The 13,383-nt window shown below is 35.4% G+C and overlaps 1 protein-coding gene across 5 annotated transcripts in view; it reads left to right on the top strand.

The window, feature by feature from the left end:
- KIAA1958 (KIAA1958 ortholog) overlaps positions 1-13,383 on the top strand; it is a 209,893-nt gene that overhangs the window by 113,361 nt on the left and 83,149 nt on the right. The gene's annotated exons all lie outside the window — the stretch shown is intronic.

The raw sequence follows: 13,383 nt of genomic DNA, 5'->3' as shown, positions 1-13,383 counted from the left end.
CACCATAAACTCAATGCATAATTGCACAGTGCCATGTATGGTCTTTTTAATTTGTTTTATGTGTATTAATCATCTACCTATGATGTAATCTTCATAACCATCAGGGACTTACCTTTGACTACATCCCACAGGTCTTCTTGAAATGCCAGGGGGCACAGTGGGTACTCACAAATGTGGATTAAATATTTATCTCAGCTGCAACTTCATAAATATAAATCTGCTCGCCAGATTTCTTTTTACTTTTCAAATTTAAAATACTTATTTAATAAGCTCATGGACTTATCAGTCACTGGTATATAAAGAGAATTCAGACATCATTTCTTTTCTTTATCAAGTGAAAAATGAGACAAAATAGTCTTCTCTTAAATGAAAATAGTAAAGGAAATGTTTCTTATTGCTTCAAATGTATTGCTTTAATAAAATCACAGAGGAATGTGATAGCCAAGTTTGTTTTTATTTTAAATTGGGTACTATAGCAATAGAAGCAAATGGATCTGAATTTAAATCTAACATAAATCTCCCCAAATTAAATGAGAACATAAGATAGTGCGCTAATTATGTGTTTTTCCATGCCATCTTCTAACAAGAGAGGAAATAATTAGATTAATGGGGCATGGAGACTATGTAAATAAGTACAGAAAAGCTGTCTGGATAAAAACTTAACTCAGGCTATCCTGAGCCAGTGCTGAGGCTGTTCCTGAGACCCCTCTCCAGGTCACAAATCTCTTAGAAGTCATTAACCTAAAACTTTTCGATCTGTCGGCTACATTTACTGAAGGCTCATTTTCACTGTGCTGGATTTTGTGGGATGGCTTCTCCTTTAGAGAAGCTTTGAGTAAATTTAAGTGGTACTTGTGAATGGTACAGGCAAGAAATACAACCTTTCATTCAAAGAACTAAGGTCACCCATACCTTCTTTAAGAGAATCTATCCAGTCTTCCTGTTTATAAGCAAAACCAAACTAGTGATGCAGTGACAGCAAGGACTGCTAAAATAGCAGCCCAACAGGCTATAGCAGGTAGGTAGAAGGGAGCTAACGTAAATGCAAGTTCTAGAGGAAAGACATTTTTAAAATGCATTTTTGAAAACCATGCATGTCCAGAAGTTCTCCCCTTCCTATCATACTCAAGTGAAAGCTTGGGATGTTCATCCTTTGAAATATATGTGGTGGATCTTTGCATTTAAAATTCAGAACATATGCTGAGTACTCTGGATTCACAGATGACAAAGACGTGAAAAATAATTGACTTAACAGGGCGTGGACACTATATATATAATAAATATATATTTTATATACTATATAAATATATATTTTATATATAATATATATTTTAATATATATTTATATATTTTATATATTTTATATTTTATGTATAACATATTTTTATATATTATATATTTTATATGTTTATATCATGTATTTTTATATATTTATATTATATATAAATTTATATATATATATTTAGAGAGAGAGAGAAGCTGTCTGCTTTAACACTTTGCTAAAGCTGTCTCTAAGCATTTCTTTCTCCTGGAGGAGGTCACAGCCTAACACAGAGGTTTGAAATGGACACATGTAAATATGTAGGACAATGTAAGTCTAATCACCTGCTGTCTCCTGGTTCTTTAATATTTAGATAAGATTAGCTTGAATCTCTCTTCCACAGTTTTTACAAACTGATTTTTTGCTGGGGCTGAGGATGGGTTGGGGAAAAGTGAAGTGGTGGTTGACTTGGATGTTCTCCTGTTCCCTCTGCCTCTGACCTCCTGCTTCCACTGAGGTAATTGAGGTTACGGATCATTTCGTTTTCTGAGAATATTTCATACCAGGTCATCTAGACATCAGCCCAGCCCCTGCCCTTCCTACTTACACAAAGCAGAGTTTATTGAAGATTTTCTTAATATGGGAGAAAATGGGTAGGTTTGTATCATAACAGAGCAATGCAAATCTGACCATGTACTTTTCTGACCAACTAGTTTTCTTAGGATAAAACACAAGGCCCTGCATGACCTGGCCCCAGTGGGCTTTCAAAACCTGTCCTCATACCATTCTTGCTCTTAGTCACTTCACTCCAGGCACAGTGATACTCTTTCAGTTTCTCAAATTTTGTTTCCATTGCAGGAACTTCTCATATGCTGTTCCCTCTACTGCTCCTCCTCCTGCTCTTTGCGTGACTGGCTTCTCATTTTTAGGTCTTAACTAAAAGATATTTTTAGAGAGACTTCCTAGAATATCCATCCTTAAATGTGTCACTTATCCTCTCTGATAACACCCATTAGTTTTCTTCATAGCACTTCTGCCAGTTTGTCCAAGATTTTCTTATTTGTATTCTTGTCTGTTTTCCACCACCAGATGGTAAATTCCACAAATGCAAGGACTGTTTCCCTTATATCCATCCCTGTAGACCCAGCCTACTTAATTCCTGACATGTATCAGTTACTCAGTCAGTGTGCTTGAGTGAATGAATGAGGTAGCTCAGCAGGACCTGATTGATTAGGTGTAGCAGAAGGGGAGAGCAGGTATCAAGGATGGTGTGCAGGTTTCAGGCTTCAGCACCTGGGTAGGTGGTGGAAACACTGAGTAGGTGGATGGGCAAGTTTGGGGACAGATCCTAAGTTACATCTTAGGTCTGGGTACAGATGTTGATTAGGCTTTTGGGTACATAGGTTCATGGGAGCCGTAAGAAACATTCTGCTGCCTGCCCATTAAAATTTCATTTCTAATTGTTAAATAAATACCTTATCTGCTTAGAAAAAAAAATTTGTACTTGCATATTTGTAGTTGCCATTCAGTTTTCTAGGCCTTTGGGATTTTACCCATGTTCAGTTTTTAAATGTGTTATTAATCACAGCTTCCTTAATGAGACCATTTTGCCCATCTCAATGCATATATTTCTCATTAGTAACAATGACTCATTCAGTTCACCTGCTAAACCATATACATACTTCAGAAAATTAAGTCATTTTTATAGTATATCTTCTTTTGTGTTGAGAAAATTTTTTATCATCAGCATTAGATAAAACAACAGCTATTTAGAGTTCAAGTTATATTTCTTACCATGTACATTCAAAGAAAATTTCAATGAAGTTTGTCCACTGAGTTACTGATGAACACCCAGATCTTCAGGATTAAAACCTTTCTTTATAGATCAGAAAGCATTGTGATTAGAAAGCTTTCAACAGACATTTATGGGATCCCTGTAAAATCCAAAGCACCAAGTTAGGGACTAGAAGTTACAGCAATCTCATTCAAATGCTAAGAACTGGATCAGAATTCTGGCTTTGAGAACACAGAACAAAGATGTTTCAGCCACTTCTCTTGGAAATCATTTCACAAATATTTTCTTAAATAAAACTGAAAGTCTTCTGTAACCCAGAACCATAGTATATAAAGAAGGGGTGCTGAGTGCAGTGATGAGACTGGAATTTGAATATGGCATCAAGAGACATGGGTGCCAGGGGCTGTGGTTCATGCCTGTAATCCCAACACTTTGGGAGTCCGAGGTGGGCAGATCACCTGAGGTCAGGGGTTCGAGACCAGCCTGGCCAACGTGGCGAAACCCCATCTCTACTAAAAATACAAAAATTAGCCGGGTGTGGTGGTGCACATCTGTAGTCCCAGCCACTCAGGAGGCTGAGGCGAGAGAATCGCTTGAACCCAGGATAGCGCCACTGCACTCCAACCTGAGCGACACAGCAAAACTCTGTCTCAAAAAAGAAAAAAGAAAAAAAAAAGGCATGAGAATGTAGATTTCAGATGGAAGTGAGAGAGAGACCACTGAGGTGGTCCATGCTCAGTGGTAAAATAAACGTTCCCGTTTGAAGAACTGGAATGGGGAACTTAGGTTGGTGGTGAGAGCTTCCCTGTGCCCTGTTTGACACCAGAGAGTAGCATAGGAGGCAGAGCTGAGTAAAGAAACACCTATACACTTGCCAACTTTGAGGGAAGTGGTCTGCCGGTGAGACAAGGCAATGGGGAGATACTTGAATTTATGGCTTGAAAGGATATACACTGTACCAGAAAAAAAGACTAATGTACAATGATCAGCACTGAGACATTTCCTAGTAAAGTTATTGCCCCTCATAGATAAAAAGATAATCATTTAGATATCCAAGACAAAAAAAAAAAAAAAAGGCAAAGGCAATCCAGAGGCCTGTAAAGGTGGAAGATAATGCTGACCATTGGCTTTTCTAAGACAACATTGAGTTCTAAAAGACAGCTGAACAATGCCACTAATGTTCGGGCTTGGGGGAGAATGAGTATGAGTGGAGAATTTTGAACCTAATCAAACTGTTGCTCAGTTATAAAAGCAATAAAAGTGTAAAGATATTCTCAAGAACTTAGGACCTCAGGAAACAGTTTTCATAAATACTATTTGAATAAGCTGTTAGAGGACAAACTTAGCCAGCTGAGAGATGGAGAGTGGCAAAACACTTGAGGTAAGTTTTGATTCCCTCCATTTAATTACAAGACTGAGACCAAAATGTGGGAATTATGGTTAAAAACATTATTTTAAATTATTTCTAAATATTTATGGTAATTATTTTAAACCATGACAATGAAGAAATGTCTAATTGTTAAAAGTTGGGAGGGTAGTAAGTGGGAAATAGTATAAAACAAGATTCAAAAGATATTACTTAAAACTAATAATTAAACTAATAGTGTTTATAAACCTTTGATGGTATACAGGTAACATTAGAAAAACTAAATAATATGATTAAAAGCTAACAATTACATAGACCAAGAAAAATAATGTAATGGAAAAATGATTAGTTGGAGACAGAAAAGGAATCATATAGTATATTAATTCTGACATTTTTTGTAGTGGAGTACCAAAATATGCTGTATAAAAATAGAGAATTTGGCTGGGTGTGGTGGTGCACACCTGTAATCCCAGCACTTTGGGAGTCCAAGGTGGGTGGATCACTTGAGCTCAGGAGTTTGAGACCAGCCTGGGCAACATGGCAAAACCGTTATCTATACCAAAAATGCAAAAAGTTAATCGGGCGTGGTGTCACATGCCTGTGGTCCCAGCTACTTGGGAGGCTGAGGTGGGAGGATTGCTTGAGCCCTGGAGGTGGAGGTTGCAGTGAGCCGTGATCAAGAGGATTTAAGCTGGGTGGGGTGGCATGCACCTGTAGTCCCACCTGCGCAGGAGGCTGAGGCAGGAAGATTGCTTGAGCCCAGGAGTTCAAGGCCAGCCTGGGCAATGTAGCAAGAGCTCCTTCCTCCTCACAAAAAAAGAGAAGAGAGAGGATTTATGATATGACGCAAAGTTATAACAACAGTGATAACACTAGAAAAATTTACAGTAGAATATAAACTGGAAAAAGTTTCTTTATTCCTAAAAGGAGATACTGAAATAGTCTCTTTTCAGCCTCTGGCTGTTGTTTTTCTGCCTGAGATGAAGCCAACAGAAGGAGGAGGATTTGGCCAACAGAAAGAGGAGCTGAGCAAGAGCCCTGATGCAACAATGAAAACAGAGAGCTTGACATATATTCACATATATCTCATGTGTATTCATAAAATCACAATATAACTATAAACTTGGTAGAGACTCTCAGATTAGATCACAAGTTACCTGCTGTGCAGGTAACTGCTATCAAATGATATATGCATTTCCGAAAACAGTTGACACTCTAAAAAACAACGGAGCTATAGGGCAGACTACTCAAATTCGACGTAACTTTATAATCAGATAACTAACAAAGCTAATTCTAATAAAATACTAGTATAGTTTAAAGGACATGATAAATTTTTGATAAATAAGCATAAGTTGCAGTAAATATAGGAATTTACTGTAAAAAATTTTAAGGTGAAGTTATGTGACTAGAAAAGGATGTAAGGAAAATTGAAACTTGAATTACAGAGGCAAGTGCAAAATGCACAGAGATTGGGAAACTTTATATATACGTAATTTTTGTTTTTTGAGATAGGGTCTCGCTTTGGTACTCAAGCTGGAGTGCAGTGGCATGATCATGACTCACTGCAGTCTCAACCTCCTAGGCTCAAGGGATTCTCCTACCTTAACCTCTCAGGTATCTAGGACTACAGGCATGCACCACCACACCCAGCGAATTTTTAAATTTTTGGTAGAGACCAGGTCTCACTGTGTTGCCCAGGCTGATCTCCAACTCCTGGGGTCAAGCCATCCTCCCCACTCAGCCTCCCAAAGTGCTGGGATTACAAGCATGAGCCTCCATGCCTGGCCAGAAAACCCATATATTAAATGACCAAATTGAGCCAAGGAGAAGAAAAGTGGAGAGAATGGACATCTTGTATAATACCCTGTTCTTCCACAGTGCATTACCTTCTGCTGTGTTGGAACACTGGTGAAAAATCTCAGTAAAATGTCCAAAGTAGAAAATAGTTGGAATAATATTTCAGAACACAATGAAGCAAAATTAGACATTTTTAACAAAATTAGGAAATGAAATGAACCTACCTCCTGGAAATGTTATAACACTGAATTTTTTTTATTCAAAAGTTTTTATTATGAAATCAATAATGCAGAGTAACTAGATAAAAATAATGATGATGACAATAATAGCATTATATAGCAAAACCTAGAGATGCAGATAAACCAGTACTCAGAGGAAATTTATATACTTAAAAATTTTATTAATATAAATAAGTAGGAAAAGAAATTAAGCATCCAATTCAAGAGGTTGGAAAAAAAGATTTAAAGCAGAAGGAAAGATAGTTAACAAAAACAGAGTATTAGAAAAAAGTAGAACCAATGAAAAAATATCCAAAATCTAAATCTTTGAAAACACGAATAAAGTAAACTGGTAGATAACCAAAAGGGGTATGGAGGAGAGATTAAGAAGAGGAAGCACAGATATAGAAGACAATAAATGAAAATGAGAAGTAATGACGGGCCCCCCAAAAATTGAAATTATCATAAGACATTACTTTATACAACTCTATGCAAGTCAGCTTAAAAGCTTGGAAGAAGTAGATGATTTTCTAGAAACTGTAAATTAACAAAGAGCTAAGCCTCTTCTCCTCACAACCCCTCCAGGACACCTACAGAGAGCATCAGACCTAGATGGTTCCACACGTGAATTCTACCAGAATTTCAAGTATAGTTAATACTTTCAAATCGTTTTCTTATGCCAGCAGAACTATAATGGTAATATGTAACAGAAATAACATAAAATAGACAAAATTTGCTTATGAATACCAGTGCAAAATACTAAATAAAGTATTAACATGTAGAATTCAACAGAGCATTAAAGGAGTATACCACAAGCAAGTGGGATTCATAACAGACATTAAATAATGCTTCTACATTAGGAAATCTTTTAATAGAGCAAAAGAAAAATTGTATCTTCTCCATAGATGCTGAAAACCCATTTGATAAAATTTAACATGAATTTTTTAAGAAATGCCTTATTAAAATATGAATAGGAAATTCTTTAATAAGTCTTAAATAGATCCATATCAATATATCTGTATCATTTAACCCCAAGGTTATCATTGTTCTTTAAAGTAAAACGCTGGGAGATTTTCTCATTAATATCAGTAATGAGCCACAACCTCTCACTGTTTTTTAACATGTTCTAGAGGTACCTATTTTGGAAGTACTTAGAAAACAAAACACTATATGGAGCATAAACATTGAAAAGAAGTGATAAAATTACTATTTTTGCAAATGATGTAATTGTATACTTGGAATGCTTGGATTATATACTTGCAGAACCCGAGATTATCAACTAAAAATCTTGGGTAAGTTGGTTGGATACAATACAAATATACAACAGTTAGTAACCTTATATACAATTAACAGTTAGAAAATAAACTGGAAAATTTCCATTTGCAGTAAGAATAGCATTACAGAAAATACCCAGGAATAAATAAATTTAACAAAACTCTTTAAGATTTAAAAAAAAAAAATTGGGGTGGGGAGAAAATCAAAAAGCTATTTGGGAGATGCAAAAGATATGAAAAATGAACAATACGGCAATAATCTATTCTTATAGAGGAAGATTCCCAATCATAAGTATGTCAGCTTTTCCTAAACTTAGTATACATTTAATTTTATCAGTGCAAATACCAACAGGATTTTTTAAATGATAGGAGCTGATTCTAAAGCTTATTTGTTATACAAAAGTTTTAAAATATCCTGGAATGTTCTGAAATAATAGAGTAAGGAGGGGATTGAATAGGCTTGTCAATTATTAAGACAAATTTTTATTATACCTAATTTTAAATAGTAGTATACTTTGCCCTAATAAGGATACTAGTTAATGGAATAGAATTGAAGATTCAGAATAGACCCAAACACATTTAGGAATTTAACATATGATAAAGATGCCATCACAGTGAGGAAAAATAGAGTCACAAAGACAAACTAAAAAAAGAAAAATATATATTATTTATATATTATAGACAAAGGGTTAAATATATATTAAAAATGTTTATAATACATAATATGTAATAAGGCTAAATTAATAATATGTAAATAGTAGATATTAAGAATTAAGACTTTCTAGGCAGGGTGGCTCACACCTGTAATCCCAATGCTTTGGGAGGCTGAGGCGGAAGAATTGCTTGAGTGCAGGGGTTTGAGACCAACCTGGACAACATCGTAAGACCCCCATCTCTAACAAAAAAAAAAAACATGTATTTTTTTAATTAGCCAGGTGTGGTGGTGTGTGCTTGTAGGCCCAGCTACGTTGGAGGATTGCTTGAACCCAGGAGGACAAGGCTGCAGTGAGCTGTGATCACATCACTGCATGCCAGCCTGGGTCGCAGAGTGAGACCCTGTCTCAAATAAATTTTGTTGTAATGAATTAAGACTAAATATGAATATAAATTTTCTTAAATATATCCAGAGTTCCTATAAATCAATATTTTAAAAAGAAAATGGACAGATGACAAAATTCACAGAAAATGAGAAAATACAGATAACTAGTATGTACTTGAAAAAGCATTAAATCTTCTAAAAGAAATGTAAAATAAAATCATAATATATATTACAATTAAGTAAGCAAAGATGAAGAGGTTTGATAATATATCTGGGAAGGTGTGATTGAAGCAGCACTCTTATGTCTTATCATGGGAGTATAAGTTAGTTCAACATATGTGCAGGGCAGTAGCAATATAGCAGTTCCACTTTTGGGAATTCATTCTATAGATATACTTGCCCATGCATGGGAAACGTTCTGTCTACAGGGATACCCATTGCAGTGTTGTTTGTAATAGCGACAGGATGCAAATAATGGAAATGCCTATCCGTGGGGAGTTAGGAAACCGGAAAAATTCTGTTATATCCATATATGATAGAATGCAGCTATTAGAAAGATTAAGGCAACTGTATACATAATGATATGGCGCTATCTCTAATACATAGTGAAGAAGCAGAGTATAGAATAGGATGTATAGTATGTTCCTCCCCCCCCATTTTGAAAGGAAAAGAATAAGAAATATAAAATCTTGAAAATAATATATAATCAACTGGTAACATTGGTTGTTGTGAAGAGGGAAACTTGGTAACAAAGGGTTGAGATGAGCAGGTGCCTTACTTTTACTCTATACCCATTTGTAGCTTTTAGAAACTGTCCTATATGCTTGTATTGACTGTTCAAATTTTATTAATTAAAATCAAATGAATCATGATCCTTATTGAAAAAAATCTTAATTTCTATCTCAGAACATATAGGTGGATGTTTTGGTAAATGGCAGATCAAAAATACACAAGTCAGTTCTAGGTGGATGGCAGATCAAAATGTGAAAAGTGAAACAGTAAAGCTTTTGGAAGAAATGGAAAAATCTTTCATAACCTTGGAATAAGCAAAATGTCTTCAACAGGAGGCAAAAAGCATGAATCATAAGGGAAATAAATTGATAAATTGGACCATATAAAATTAGGAATTCTTGTTTATTAAAATACCATTAAAAAATGAAAAGGCAAGCCACAGATTGGAGAAGATATTTGTAATAAATATAACAAAACATTCATATCTAGAATATGTTAAAAACCTTCTACAAACAGTAAGAAAAAAGCAGACAATCCGGTAGATAAATGGACAAAATATTTGAACGGGCACTTCATGAAAGAGGATATCCCAATGAAAATTAAAACCACACTGGAGTACCACTACATGCCCAGAATGGTTAAAATAAGAAAGGTTAACAGTATTTAGTGTTGCTGAAGATAATGGAGCACCTTTTCCTCATGGTGGGGAAAGTAAATTGATATGACCACTTTGGTAAATTGTCTTTAGTATTATGGCTGAATGCATGATTTCCTGTGACCCAGCAATTCCACTCCTACGTATATACCCAAGAGAGATGCATGCACATGACCACCAAAAGGCACCCACTAGAATGTTATGGCAGTTTTATTGGAAATAGCCAAAAACTGAAAACTAATAGAATGCAATGTCCAGTAGAATGGAAAAATAAATTATAATATATTCACACAATGGAATGTTGTGCAGCAATGAGGATAAATTATCTACAAATACACAACAGTATGGATGAAGTTCACAAACCATAATGTTGAGCAAAAGAAGCCAGACACAAAAGAATTTACGTTCTAAGAGTCCGTTCATATGTGTTACAATAATAGGCCAAACAAAACTATGATGTTTCAAGTCAGGAGAGCGGGTTTTCTTGGTGAGAGCGAGTGACTGGAAGAAGAGGACATGAGAAAGGCTTCTGGGGTGCTGGTGATATTCTTTTTCTTAATCTGGGCACTGGATTCACATGTGTATTCAATTTGTGAAAATTAATCACATGCACTTAATGACTAGTCTATTTCATTGTATGTATGTTACACCTATTAAAAAGATTTTAAAAGGAATGGGTCAGAAAAATTTCTAAAACTGGAGGTAAATGCAGACAGTTGTAATAGTTTTGTATTTTATTGTCAGTCTTCTCTAGTCTTACTTGATTTTGTTATTAACTAAAAAACTTATTCCTATTACTTGACTTTAAAACTATTTCTTTCCCCCTTACTCATGTAAAATCAATGATGGTGTCTTTACCCTTTCAAACCTCTTCATGTAGCTCATTCCTGGCTATTAGGAAAGGATATGACAGTGTGACATTTGTCTTTAGTTTTATTTTCCTGCAGATGGAATGGCTGTTTGTCAACTAAGATTGAGGCCCAGTAGAAAAGAGGGAAAGGCTTGGCTGAAGATGACTTGAAAAGGTGTGAATGTGTCAGTCATCTTTGTGTATGTTAGCATGGTGCTGAAATGTGGAGGAGACACAGAAGTAGGAGAGCTTCACTCGGGACTGTGGCAGGTGACAACATCCACACCAGCATTCTGGACCCTTCCGTGGTTGTCTTCACCGGTTCCACTAATAGCAGACTGACTAATGCTGCTTAATTAAATCCAACAGACTTAAACTTTTTTGCTTACATATCCCTTAAAAGAACTTTGAATAGTCTTTACCACTCACTTACTTTTAAATTGACACCCAAAGGTTTTTCAATATGTTTCAATCAATTTACTTTTGTAAAAAAGGAGTAGTGAATATTTTATAAAAATGAAGAGGAGGCCGGGCATGGTGGCTCATGCCTGTAATCCCAGCACTTTGGGAGGCAAGACGGGCAGATCACCTGAGGTCAGGAGTTCAAGACCAGCCTGGCCAACATGGTGAAACCGCATCTCTACAAAAATACAAAAATTAGCCAGGCATGATGGCGGGTGCCTGTAATCCCAGCTGCTTGAGAGGCTGAGGCAGGAGAATCGCTTGAACCTAGAAGGCGGAGGTTGCAGTGAGCCAAGATCATGCCATTGCAGTCCAGCCTGGGTGACAGAGTAAGGCTCCGTCTCAAAAAAAAAAGAGGAGCAACTCTACCTAGAATCAGTATTTCGTGATATGATTTGATAATATTAAATACCTTGTGAATAAAAAGCACACTGAATCATCTGAAAGAAATTAATAAAATTTTAAGCTGCTACTTTATCTTGAGCTTTTTGGTAGTTCTGCAGAATATTCTAGTTCTAGTTAGAAGAATCAGCCTCACTAACATATAACCCCTTCATATGTCCTAAATTCAGAACACCCCATTCAGGCCCCAAACACTGTTTCTAATGGTAGATTTCATCTTTGTCAAAATATGCATAAGACAGGAAATGCTATGGGTTTAATTATTTAAAGACAGGAAATGCTAATGGGTAAAAGTCAAAGTCTTTCGACTTTGAGGAGCCAAACAAAATTTATAAGTCAATACACCCCAGAGTATGTACCGTAGTAGGTTTGGGATGGCAACATGTACAACTCAGTTTACATCTCAGACAAGAAAGTTTTTAAAAGATCCCATGTGAAAGTTGGAAACCTGGAAATTTTTCTCCCAAAGTTGTCTGTGACTGTTTATTTCTTAGAAAATCTTTGTTTGAAGTTAGAAGACTGCTGTGATAGATATTTGAACAAGTAGCCAAGAAAAACAGATGTGCTGGCCCCTTTGGCTTTCCATGTAAACAGTCAAGGAAGCCAGCATGTCAAATGGTTACATTCAACCTGTGGCTTCCATGTTTTTGATGGAAAGATAAACACCTTTATTGTTAATAGATAAACAATTTCAACTGGAAGAAAATAGCATGACTAAAAGTTAAGTGTATTGGAGCATAAAGCTTACTTTTGTATATTTGAATTTTGGAAATGTGATCCCTCAAAAATGTGCCTATAAAAATAGCTAACTAGTTTAGTGAATTTTAGTTTATATCATTTTATAAAGTTATGTGGATTTTGGCAATAATGCCCTATGATTGTCATTTTAAAATAGCATGGCTATTCATATATATGTATAGTAATACAAAAAGTAGTATGTAAATAAAATTCAGTTTATTAGAAATTTTATCATTGGATGTGGTAATTAGAAAGACTTCCACTAAGCAGTCTTACAAGTTAATATAACTTTTTCTAGATAACATAATTAAGATAAACAAAATACTTTTACTTTATACTGTAGAAATCAGAAATTACATATTTTATGTTGTTTGAAATTAACCTCTGTGTTTGCCTCTCAACAATCAATAGGGTAGCCTGTTTCTGTTTTTTATTTCTATGCCTTCTTTAGGGTTTCTCTTTTGAGTTTCACCAGACCATGTCTAACATAATAGTGGTGATTTTTGACAAAATATTTTATTGTTAATGTTAAGATCCTAAATTTAAATTACATTTTACTGAAATGAAACCATGTAAATGATGTAATTGAACTTAACTATTATTTTAAAATTGGTGAAAATAGAGTAAGATTTCCTGCCTAGGACACAAGCACTAGAACTTTGTTTCTCAAAATGTATTCTCTCAAACCTCATCATGAACATAGAGATGCTGGTTAAGATACAGATTCCTACACCTGCTACGTGGTAATCTGCATTTTGATCAAGCATCCTGGATGATTCTGAAGCACAGCAATC

The sequence above is a fragment of the Pan paniscus genome, chromosome 11 (genome assembly GCF_029289425.2).
Source record: "Pan paniscus chromosome 11, NHGRI_mPanPan1-v2.0_pri, whole genome shotgun sequence".
Classification (NCBI taxonomy): domain Eukaryota; kingdom Metazoa; phylum Chordata; class Mammalia; order Primates; family Hominidae; genus Pan; species Pan paniscus.
This window is presented reverse-complemented; position numbering and strand designations above follow the sequence as displayed.